At 37.6% G+C, this 13,333-nt stretch overlaps 1 pseudogene; it reads right to left on the bottom strand.

Annotated features, from left to right (window-relative positions):
• Positions 1–3,622: 3,622 nt before the first annotated feature.
• LOC116139991 lies at positions 3,623–6,608 on the bottom strand (annotated as a pseudogene).
• Positions 6,609–13,333: the final 6,725 nt, after the last annotated feature.

The following is a 13,333-nucleotide window of genomic DNA, read 5'->3' on the forward strand; positions in this document are numbered from 1 at the left end:
ATAAATAAAATAATAAAATTAAAAATTAAAAATTAAACTTGTTAAATTTACCGTTACATTTATTTTTTATCATCCTACTTTGTATCAATACCTATGTAAAATTCGTTTTAAGAATATCTTATTTATTGATATTTTAGTGAAGGGGATGGGTACGGGCCGACGGGGATGGGCTATATCGATCCTAATGCGGTGTGTCTTCTTATTTTCCGTGCCGTGCGTCTTTTAGCGAATGAAAGAGAAACCCTTATCTCATTTTTGTGCATTTGAAAGAGCTGCTTCTGCGATTTGTTTTGTTTTTAAAATAATCTGTTAATCAATTTAAAATATTGATGGATTTACTGGAAATTGATTAATTTTTAAAAGAGACATGGGTGATTGAGTTTTATGTCAAGACTTGAATTCCTAATATAACTTCAAACAAACAAAATAGACGGTCAGACAAAAATTGGTGACCGGAAAGCATATAAACCAAGCACAGGCCACGCTCCACCAGCCTCTGGTGCTCCTTTCTTCGTGCTTCCTTTTCTTATGAAATTTCTTGATATCCATAACAAACAGTAGAGAACGATTGAAAAGCCCAAAATTGTGGTGGTAGAAGTTGTTTGGAATGAAAGAAAAAAGTCCCTAGGACTCGCTGGGAAGCAGCGAAAGAGTTCTGCTTAGACGCTTAGCGCATGTTGTAAGTTTTGTCTTTTTTCTTCACTTTTTTTTTTTTTTTTTTTTTTTTAATCGGAGTGCCAGATGCATCTCGACTAATCCCCACTTTCATTAATGCGTGCCAATCTTGTCAGAGTGATGAAATTGGAACAGATAATAGGGATACAAGTCTCAAAAATGCAACATGCTTTAGGGCCACGTTATGAATCTTTCATATCGATTCTTTTTGGTGTAAATCTAATTTAAATAATAGTTTGATTTGAAATGTTAAATAATATATAACAACTTTTATTGAAAATGTAATAATTTTTGTTATTGTTCTACACTCTCCAGTAATTTTTTGAGATCAATTTAATATTATTATGGTTCAACTAATCATCCAGTGACCACACTGAACTCGTTACTAAAACAAGTGGCCATAGACTTGTGGTTGCCATTCAACCCATCAAATTGATGCTACAGGATAGAATTTTGGGCATTTATGAATCTAGATCCAATATATAATTAACTGATCCATCTCTGGATTGAAGATCACCATCTCTGCAATTTTTTTTGTGGACGGTGGGTTTTATATCTGTTTCATATGAAGCATATTATTATGGTATAGCAGTCTAGGCCGTAAGATCTGGTGCGTCTGCTGTGGCTTGTTTGGACCATGTTGGCTTTCTGTAAATTAAGTCAACAGTGATGGTTTCTTCGATAAACAAATAGACGATGTCAAACAAGATGGAATTCTTGTATATTTTATCGTTGAAGGACCCGTTACTTCATCTTCCTAATATTTATTAAGATCTGGACACGGTTTCATAATTACCCTGATAAAGAGTCAACCTTAGCGGTCTTGCCTCTCAAAAAATGGATGCTAGCTGCCACGACCAGCTTCGTTTTGAATAGGACTTCTTAATGCCACCGCTTATCATCAGATTTCTTTGCACCTGCCAAAGTGGTCAACTAGACTACTCTGTTTCAGTTGGTTCGGGAAGAAAGAATAGGAGGAATGAAGATTACCAATACAGAACGGGTACCGGATTATTCCCTTCATAGCAAATATCGTGTCTCATTCATACAAAGCGTTTACATATTAATTCATGAGTGCTTTATACTTAAGTGGTGTGCCCTGATGTTCGTCAATCCTAGGGTTCCAGTCATGTCAACAGGTCACCAAGATAATGTTTTCCGCCACCATTCTTACAACCACATTAAGTGTCATGTCTTCTAACCACTTTTTAGATCAACAAACACAGGGAAAATTGTTCCTAACCCATAAACTGTATAACTGCTTATGCTCATGTCACCTTCAGAAAGCCGAACATGCTTGAGCATCTCAAGCCGACGGTCTGAAAGAAGTTCAGGTGTTGCAATTTTTCGCATCTCACGCCAAAAAGGGCTGTAAGGTGCAAATCCAACACAGCACAGTCGTAACCAATGAGCTTTGCTGCCACTGTTGTAGGACGTGAAGCTACGCCCGTCATTAGTTGTGAAGCATTCCTTAAATACTTACCAACTACTAGCAACAGAGGCACATCGACTACGAGGCGGACGTTGAATGTAGGCCCATACTTCCCAGCCATGTTGCTCGAAACTCTACGAGCGGTTTTGGGCTACTAAGAAGGTGTAGATGACCAATCAAAGGCCATGCCCCCCCTGCTTCTGGCGCTGCTTTCTTCTTGCTTGTATTTCTCAGCACATTTCTTGCTATCATCAATAACAGAGAGTAGAGAAGACGGCCAAAATTGCAGCAATAGCTGTATATGTTATGAAAGAAAAAGTCCATTGCCATTTAAGTAGAGAGTCGCACCAAAGTTTTATAAGGATTCAGGAAGAAAAAACTAATTTAGAAACTTGTACAAGGGACTCTTCATCTCCATTCATACAAGTTGAACTTAATGAATACGAATTAATTAAACGACAGAAATTGTCATATATATGTGTGAAAATCAAGTAATATGTAGATGGTTAAAACTTGTAAAATTTGATGTTTGTATTATGGTATTGGTAGCTTTAAGAAGATTCTAATATTAAAGTTCATGCTTATCTTTCAAACTTAATCAAATCTATTAGTTTCACACACGATCCTCATATTAACATAAATGTTTCATTTGTCATAACGATGTCAACATTGTTGAATATCACACAAGCTGGAATGTTTATTTGAAGTTATTACATTGACCATTAGAATAAGCTTGAAATTTTATATTATTAATTGGATTTTATGATTCTCTCCTAACAAGCAACTTTATTAAAACATCTGGTTATATTTTTTTCTCAAAAGATAAAGTCGTATCCATTCTTACACTCGTCTGTATTTATAATATAATCATGGAAGTTAATCAACCATATAGGAAGAGATAGCTAGGCCTCGGGATGGAATGAAGACTTCAAGTAGAGCTGTTTTATCCATAATCAATCCTAACTCTTCGCTCATGTCGACCGCTTCATTTGGAGTTGCAACAAATCAAATCTATGTCGGTGGCTAGGCCATACTTTTTAACGTCACTAAAATGCAAGGTAGCTGCCACTACTGCACCCTTCGTTTTGAATAGGACTTCTTAATGTCTATGCTTATCACCAAATTTCTACCAAAAGTCTAATGTACGAACAGAAAGATTGTTTCAATATGCCGATTTAGATCCACAAGGGTTATTTTTTGAAGTTAAGAGAATTTTGAAAGGAAAAGTTAAACCTGCCAAACCGTTCATAACTTGACTACTCTGTTTCAGTTGGTTCGGGAAGATAAATGGGATGAAAAGAAGATGGTCTTTTCTTATGAATGCATATATATATTGGAAGAACGAGAAAGTAAATGTTGCAATACAACTTTACAGGCGCGGTCCAAGAGGTCGACACGAGGCAAACTCCCGTAGAGCAAACAATTACAGAAACAGGGTACTCCATCATTCTCTTCATAGCAAATACTGTCTCATTCTACAAAACTCTACATATCAATTCATGAAGTGCTTTATACTCAATCAGACATATTTATCCATAGAGATGTTGACAAGCGCGGTTTTACAAGAATTTCAAGTGGTGTTGCTCTGATGTCGTCATTCCTGGGGTTCCGGTCATGTCGACAGGTGCACTTGAAGGAGTTGTAATGTCAAATGCATGTAGCAAACTAGCCACGCCAAATGTGTCATTTGTAAGCCAAATGATATTCCAGGGCATGCTCTTCTACCACCGCCAAATGGGATGGCTCAAAATGTTGACCGTTAACATCAATATCCTTGTAGTAGTTAGAAATCTCTCAGGCTTGAACTCTAATGATCGACCATACCTGTAGGTCTGTTTGAATCTTCCAAATGTTAAGCAGTAGCCGGGTGCTTTGGGGACATAATAGCCGCTTATGGTGCAATCTTTAGTGAATTCGCTCCTCCTCCAAGCGTCCAGCTGGGTATAATCTTAGCGTCTCCTTCCTACGGCTTGGAGATAGACCAACTTATCAACATCTGATTCACTCAATGCCTCTCTTCACACACACTGTCTATTCTCGAACTTCTCCAGTGCATGGTGATGTTCAGCAATAGCGAAGTGCCCATGTCAGGTTAACAGTAGTGGTGTCAGTGGCCCCTACAATTATAGTCTGCAAGTACACATCTTTGTTGAAAACACATAAAGGAACTAATTAAGGCACACAGTAATTTACCATTATCAGTTTTCATATCATATTAAGCCTAATAGTTATAATACTTGATGATGCTTCTCACATTAATTTTCACAAATAGGCTAATAGAAGAGTAAATATAAATTTGTCGAGGAAAGATACAAAACTGGCTAATGTCTTGGCCTCCATCCGTGATATATGAAAAATGCAAATTCAAGGATGTGATGGAAGAAGAGAGTACCAAGCATGTGCTTTGATGCTGTATCAATATCGAATCCGGAAAGGTCATATCATTAAGAACAGACAGCAACATGTCTATGAAGTCTTGCTCTTCCTTAGCAGCCACCTCACCAGCTTCTTTCTTCCTGCGATGCTCCTCTAACCTATCCTCAACATACTCCAGTTCTTTGAAGGTTTTCTTCATGGCCTTCTCATATCCACCAATATCAACCATCCAAGAAAGGTAAAGCGTCTCTCACCACAAAAAGGCCAGCCAAATCAAAGAATTCCCTCATCGCCTTCCTGCAACGCCTCACTTCTTTCTCATCTGTTGCTGCATCAGCACCAAAATACCTCTTACCAGCAACCATCCTCAGAATAACATTCAAATTCAGGTCCCCAAACCATTGCTTCGTCTCTACCAAAACATGGCTTGATTCATTCCTTGCCTTGGTCCAAAACTTGTAGATCTCTTTCAATGCATGCTCTGCTTCAGTGGCTCGAACATGTTAAGTAAATCAAGCCTACGGTTTGATAGTAGTTCTACAGCCGTTATTTTGCGCATTTCACGCCAGTATGCACCGTAAGGACTGAACCCGATTTGCATAGTTATGGCCCAAGAGTTTTCCAGTTGTGAGTTTTGGGCGGAGGATACGTCCACATCATACGTGGTGAATAATTCCTTAGCTACCTCCCGCTACTGACCACCAAAGCTGGGTACACGCCACCCGAATGCAGAAGACTGGTCCATACTTGTCAGCTAAGGCTCCCAACGTAAAGTGAGGAAGTTGGGATCCTGCTAAGACGGGAAGATGGCCGATTACTGGCCATTTGCCAGCAGCTTCTGGTGCTTTTGGGCCCTTGGTAGAATTGGAGTTGATCTCCTCAGTAATAAATAAAGATCAGAAGTGTGAACGACTCCGATTATGGTGTGTCAGGGACACAGAAGAAATCCATGGTAAGATTCAAGGGACTTGAATGAAAAATATAAACAGAAAAGTATTTGAGAGAAACGAAATACAGAGTTAATAGCAAAAACCAGAAGCTTTATTATTGACTAAGTGTCGATCAATTGACAGTAATGCTGCACTTGATAGTCTACAAGACGAACCAAAACGTCACCGTATGAAGTCATTAAACTTTTACAAAACAGTCCTTGAGCTTTGATACAGTACTTGAACAACACTATCTGAACCATCATTCTCCCTTATATCAACATTCCCTGTAAACTAGACATTCTTTAGCTTTATTCTGCATTTTCACCAGTTTGGTAATTTAACCATTAAAATACACTTTCAAACTGAACTCTTAACCATCAGAATTGAGATCAAAAAACAACTCTGCAACAGTCATTACTTCTACTTTTACTCTCATATTGCAACTTCTTGCAATTTCTTCAAATCTGCATATTTGCTTGATTTTTTTTTTTTTCTTCAGCACAGTCAGCCAACTACTCAACACACTTCAAATCCCAACTCATCATACTTCAGACTACCAACATCTCAACTCAGTTTCCAGCAAAATCCAACTAACTACTCAACACATTTCAACTGCATATTGCTTCTTATTCTGCATATTTGCATGATTTTTTTTTTTTCTTCAGCACAGTCGGCCAACTACTCAACACACTTCAAATCCCACCTCATACTTCAGACTAAAACATCTCAACTCTTTCCAGCAAAATCCAACTAACTACTCAAACATTTCAAATCCCAACTTATCATACTTCAGACTACCAACATCTCAACTCATTTCCAGCAAAATTAAACCACCACTCAACACATTGCAAACCACTTATCATACTTCAGATACCACTCTCAACTCATTTTCCAGCATAATTAAATCACCAAATCAACACATTCCGAACCAACAACTCATTACATTTCGAACTCCAACATTTTCTACACTTCCACAGAAAAACTTTCCAGCAACAAAAAACCTAACATTCAACACATTTCAGACCAACAACTCTCAACTCTCACATTTTAGTCTACCACATTTCAACATATGAATTTTCCACCAATCAGAACCAGGACACATCCATCCATTACTCATGTTGACTATTACTAGCACACTTAACAGTTTCATCAGCAAGAAGTTCAGATGTTACAGTAAGCTTGTCTCGCAGCATGATAAACCTAGTGTTAGGAAGAGCTTTTGTTAACAGATCAGCAATTTGATATCAGAGGCAATGTATTGAACATTTAACAGCTTCCTAGTCACCAATCTCTAACAAATGAACATCTATTTCTATGTGCTTTGTGCGGGCATGAAAGACAGGGTTGGAAGAGAGTGCTCCAGCACTCATGTTGTCACACCAAATGATTGGAGTGTGACTAATATGAATTCCCACTCTGAGAATAAATGTTGAATCCAGACCAGCTCCGTAGCTGCCTGACTAAGTGACCTATATTCAGCCTCTGGGGATGACAATGCAACTACTTTTGTTCCGAGAGGACCACTGAACCAGATTACCACCTAGGAAAACACTATAGCCACTGGTTGATCTCTTGTCAGTTTCATCCCCGCCCAATCGGCATCAGCAAAAGCTTCTAACTTGAAAGGTTGTGTTTTAGTAAAAAGAATGCCATGATGTAAAGTGCCTTTTACATATCTTAGGATCCTTTTTCAAGCTGTCCAATGGGCTTCAGTAGGCTGCTGTAGGAATTGCTAAGTTTGTTTACAGCAAAAGCTAAATCTGGTCTGGACAGAGTTAGTATATGCAGGCCACCAATGATGCTCCTATATAGAGTAGGCTGATCAAATAGACTACTATCTTCTTTTCCAAGTCTAAGACCAGTAGCCATAGAAGAGCAGGGTTTGGATTCTGCCATTCCAGCTTTTGTGAGAAGGTCTTGTGCATATTTGGTTTGAGTTAGGAGTAACCCTCTGTATTCCTTTTAACTTCAAATCCCATAAAATATGCACTTCCCCTAGAGCTTTTAGAGCAAACTTTTTATCCAAGTCGCAACTAAAGTTGAGATAGTTGAGTATCATTTCCTGTCACAAAATATCATCTACATATACAGTAGGTACATGAGAACATAATCCTCTTAAAAAAATAAACTAAATCTGAAACTGAATTTCAAAACCCCAATCACCATGCAGCTTTTATTTATCAAACCAAGCTCTAGGAGCTTGTTTAAGCCCATACAAGCTTTATTTAGCCTGCAAACCTGCTGTGGGTTTGTTTATTCCCTCACCACTAGAGTATCCTTCAGGAGGTAACATATACCTTCTCTGTTAGGTCTCCATTTAGAAAAGCATGTTAACGTCCACTGGGGAATGGGCCAATTATGATGCACTCCAATGATAGCATCACCCTGATTGTGGCTGCCTTTACCACTGGTGAAAATGTGTCAAAATAATCCACTCCTGGGGTCTGTTGAAAGCCCTTACAACCAACCCTTGCTTTGATTTTTGCAAGGTTCCATCTGAATTTAGTTTGGTTTTGAAAACCCACTTGCATCCTACCACATTCATGCCTTCTTCATAAGGAACAAATTCCCAGTATTGTTCCTTAACAAAGCTGATATTCTTGTCCTGGCATGCTTCCATTCAGGACTTAATAAAGCCTCTGTGACAGTCTTGGGTTCTGAAAGTATAGTAGAACTGTAACAACAGCGTGATAGGTAATGTACTTCGGATTGGTTTGGAATGACCAGTTTTGGTCGGGTTACCATGGGATGAGTATTCTGTGTTACAGTAGAGCTATTAGGTAGAACCACCTCCAATTCAGTATCAGGAATACTATTTGAGACTGAAATTGAGTATTGGATATAGGAGACATGTTACCAGAAGATTGAAGTTGACTGGAAAATTCAGAGGAGTTGAACTCAGCTAAAGAGATGGATCTGCAGGTGAATTCTCACATAAACCAACAGATCTTGAGGATTCAGTTCAGTCATGAGAATAAGTGGTGAAGTTGGGATAGGTCAGGTTGTGACAGCTGAGTTGGAGCATCAGATTGTGCTTGCTGTGTTGAAGCAACTTAATAGATTCAGCATGTAATTTTTCACCAGCGATGTTGTTGGTGTAAACCAAGGCCACAGCAACCACTAACGGCAAGTGGTCATGAACCAAGTGCAGGAGCTGCAGAGAAATCAGTATCAGTTTTAAAAGGGAATCCACCTCATTGAACTTAACTTATTTCACAATATACACTCTCCCGTAGAGCAAGGCAGAGATATCCCTTATGAGACAGACTGTAACCAAGAAAAGCACACTTTCAGTGTGATAGGCGAGCTTATGTCTGTGATAAGGTCTTAAATAAGGATAGCAACTGCATCCGAAAACTTTCAACTCTGAGTAAACAGGTTCCTGGTGAAACAGGTGAAATAAGGTGATAAGTAATTAAGGACTGAGGTAGGTAATCTATTGAGAATGTAGGTTGCTGTGCTAAAAGCTGCCACAATATTTTAAAGGCATTCCTGCATGTGCTAGAAGGGACAAACCAAACTCTGTAATGCACCTATGCTTTCTCTCAACTCGCCCATTTTGTTGGTGTAAATAGGGACATGAATGCCTAAACATAATCCCATGCTGCTGTAGATAACTAGTAAAAGTCCTATACTCCCTCCCCAATCAGTTTGCAAACACTTCAATTGATATCCTAGTTGCTTCTCTACAAAACAATGGAGTTGTACAAATGTAGAATATGCTTCAGATTTAATTTCAGTGGATATATCCAGGTAACCTACTGAAATCATCCACAAAAATGATGTAATATCTGAATCCCTCTTAGAATTAACTGGAGTTGGTCCCACAAATCTGAATACACACTCTGAAGGAACTTTGGTCCGAGAATTTGAAACAGGAATGTACATTGCTGCAATTACCATATTGACATGCTTCACAAAAAAAATCTTTATTTCCAGCCAAGGATTGTTTTACATTCATCTTATTCAAAACAATATGAAGTGTCTTCACATTTGCATGACCTAGTCTTGCATGCCATAACATGAACATATCGCATTACTAGTCTTATTTCAGTTCTAGGAACATGATGAACACTAGGAGAATCAGCAGTTCCAGTTTTATTGACTGAAGAAGTGGATGACAACAATGCAGTAGGTAAGCAAGAGAAAGTATCCAAGGATAACCACCAGCTTGTGTGAACCTCAAGTTGATACAGTCCATTCTGATTCTGCCTTGAAGTAGGATAGCTCTACTATGTTTGTCCTTTACCAAACAACAATCAGAGTAAACTCCATAATCACACCATTATCCTTAGTAATTGAGAAATACTAAGTAGATTTTTTGCAATTTTGGGCACACAACACACATCTAAGATGAATCAATCTATTTGCATCATATGAAGTATTAACACATACCTGAGTGAGTAATTGGAACAGATTCCCATTACCAACCTGCACTTTAGAGTCTCCTCCATGAATAGATTTGAGCATCAGATTTGAACCATCAGCGTCATATGGCTTGAGGCACCAGAATCCATATACCAGCCTTGTCTTGAGAGTTGAGGTGTAGCAGTGTTTTGATAGGATGTTGGTGATGTAGAGGGCAGTATCCATAGTTGTTGACAGATAATATTATAAGGATTTGCAGGAATTGTGCTGAAAACCAATCCAGAATTGTGTTGAAAGCCAGGACCAGAGGAGCCTTGGGCATCGCAGGAACTGAGTAGTCATGAAATCCTCCAAGGCAATTGGTTGAAACCAAGTTATTAGTATGGTGGTGTGAAATGGTTAGCAAATAAGGCCTGAACAGGATCTCCAGATCCTTCAGCTGGAGTATTTGAGGAAGGAGCTTGTGAAGTGTAGACATTAGCATTGACCTGTGTTTGAGGATTGTAGGGAGCAAGCCCTATACCTTGATCAAATCTAGATAGCACTGTATGGCTGAGTGTCCTGGTTTCCACACACTTGGCAAATCAACCTTGGTTTAAGTAACCTCGACCTCTACCTCTGCCTCTAACCATGTTGTTGCTAAACTGAAAACCTCTAGAGTTAAGGCTGATTATTAGGTAGATACCAGGTCTGTTAAAAGTTGTTCCTTGGTTGTTATTGTTCTCAAGATCAACATTGCCAACATTACCAACTACAGCATGTAAAAACCAGGAGTAGGAATACCAGAGTTCATGCTATCGTATAGCCATAGTTGAGAGCAGAACCTGGAGGATTTTGTACTGGTACTTTTGAATAGGTGCACTATTTAGTGGATAGCAGCAGTGAGTTGCCATTTCCTTGTTTTGATGCAAAAAGAGCTGAGTTAAAATGCTCAGAAGGTTGCCATAGCATAATGTTGTCGTTCTAACCTCATTTCATGCTTGTAAGCATGAACTGAGCCTCTTAATACTAGCAGTGCTACTATTAAAGTCAGGCTCGCCACTACTGCATCATACTCTGGTCCAAGACCATCCAGAATATACAACAAAGCTCCTCATCACTAAGATTAACACCACTATCAACTAATTCATCCCCTAATTCTTTCATCTTAAGCACATACTCATGATACTCAAGTCACCTTTCTTTGTTTTTTAACATGTTTCTAAGATGCAAGTCCTAGCCTTAGAATAGGATTGAAAATGTAGCTCCAAAGTATTCCATATTTCATAAGAGCTAGTACACTTAGCAACGTGTCTAAACATGGATTCAGAAATTGACGATAAAAGCCAGCTACTAAGAACTGATCTGTCTTTTTCCAATGAAGAATTTAGGGTTTGGTTTTTAATAATTCCTCAGATTCAGTAGATTTTCTAACTTGAAACATAGGTGGACAATTTTCTCACCGTAATGAAACCGTCAAGCTCATGAGATGCTAGAGCTGGAAAAATTTGAGATTTCCAGTGACTGTAATTTCTTTCCACAGCTTTACTAAAATTGTGGGAAGGGTTGCATGCATTGCTGAATTGTTTGCGTTGGCACATCCAGCTTGCTCCATTTCTGACTTGAAGAAATATTGGAAGATCCAAGATTCAATTGAGCCATTGACATTGTCTTAAAGCTCTGATACCATGAAGATTCTAAGACGGACTTGAATGAAAAATATAACAGAAAAGTATTTGAGAGAAACGAAATACAGAGTTGAAGAATTAAGAAACCAGAAAACTATTTATTAATTGCTAACTGTTCAGATAAAAGAATGCTGCACTTATATAGTAGCTACAAGACAACCAAAAACGTCACGGTATGACAGTCAAGTATTAAACTTTTACAAAACAGTCCTTGAGCTTTGATCTTTTACATAAACACCCTGCTCACTCACTTCTATACTCAATATTCTCCCTTAAACCAAAATACTTGATATTGGAGACAGACTTGAACAACACTATCTGACACCATCATTCTCCCTTATATCAACACATGGTAGATTACAGTCTTTGGAAGAGAAATTATGTGTAAATACACTCTACTTTCCCACGAAGCTGTTTATATATTCGGAAGACATTGTGTCGTTTAGGCATTGTCTAAGGAAAGAAGGAGTAAGGCTGTGTTGGTTGGTAAAGGTCTAGCAAGTGAGTGGCTGAGGGTCATCTACTAGTCAGCCACTTGCCTTAAGTCTTACACGATTTAAAAATATCTTTTATACAACTAGTTAATGGAAAGCAAAATAGAAATTGCATAACACCTATCCGTTTATAGACATATAATTATTATCTAAAACCTTCTTCTTATAAATAGGGAATTTCTCTTTTATTTTTTGAGATTCTAATTTTGATAATATAAACACTTTCTTTCTCCTTTTTTATAGTATTGCTCTCTTATATCGTTATAAGCAAGCTGATCATACTCTTTCATTAAAAAAAGGATAATAAATATAAGATTCATTTTAAATATCAAATCACTTTAAAAATGGTCTCCTTTCATTTGTTTCATTTTCAAATTTACGTATAATTTTTAAATCCACGTGACACTAAACAAGTGCGAATAGTTGATTGTGTTAAATATTTTGACTGAAGGATGTCTTTAGTTATCATCTGCTTTGGAGGTATTATTTGCCATGTGATCATGACTTATCGGCTAACAGGTGCCGGTCATCGTTCGATGGCAATGTGGCACAAGGACACGAACTGTAACCAGTCACAAGAGTCATAGATGCTGCATGATTTGTCTCTTATAAACTATTTTAATCATTGATAATATATTACCCCTTGAATTTTGAGAGCTCTCTTTTGACTTTAAACTCAAAGGTCTTTTCTCGTTTGGAATTAAGCAGCCGCCACAGGCCCCCATCTCAATCCCCGGAAGAATGCTCTACTCTTTTGTTGGCCGTTTCCCATTTGATTTCCATGCTTACCTATTGACAGAAGACTTAAATGAATGCTTGATCAACACGAAAGAGAAACTAAATAAAAAAGTTAATGGCAAAAGAAAAATAGCTGGCTTACACATTCATCTTTCCTTACACGGACAAGTTATCTACCTTGTCTACGAGGAGAAGTAAATCTTGCAGGTTTAAATTGACTTTTAGCTTGGTTTAGTTCAATATTATATTCCTATCTTATTTTATTATTACATCTTAAAAATCTAAAAATTATTTATTTTAATATTTTATTTATCTTATAAAACAATAATAATTATATTTTTTGTAAAAATAACCTAATTTTTTTTTAAAATATTATTTTAAAAATCACCAAATGAGGTTCGATAACCCAATTTTACTTTTTAATAACCAAGAAAATTTCAATGCTCCAAATCAAAACATAAATGCACATGTATTTGATGTATCCAACCTACCTTTGATTACAATTACATCATAGGTATGTATAAGCTAGTTTCAAGGATTATAATAGATCACTTAACAAAGTAAAACTGTAAACGCCTTCATCAGGCCAGGAAAATACGCTTAATTATAACATACTGTAAGAAACAGTAGTAGGATTTGGAAAGATGCGGA

The sequence above is a fragment of the Pistacia vera genome, unplaced genomic scaffold (genome assembly GCF_008641045.1).
Source record: "Pistacia vera cultivar Batoury unplaced genomic scaffold, PisVer_v2 Contig360, whole genome shotgun sequence".
In the NCBI taxonomy this organism is placed as follows: Eukaryota; Viridiplantae; Streptophyta; class Magnoliopsida; order Sapindales; family Anacardiaceae; genus Pistacia; species Pistacia vera.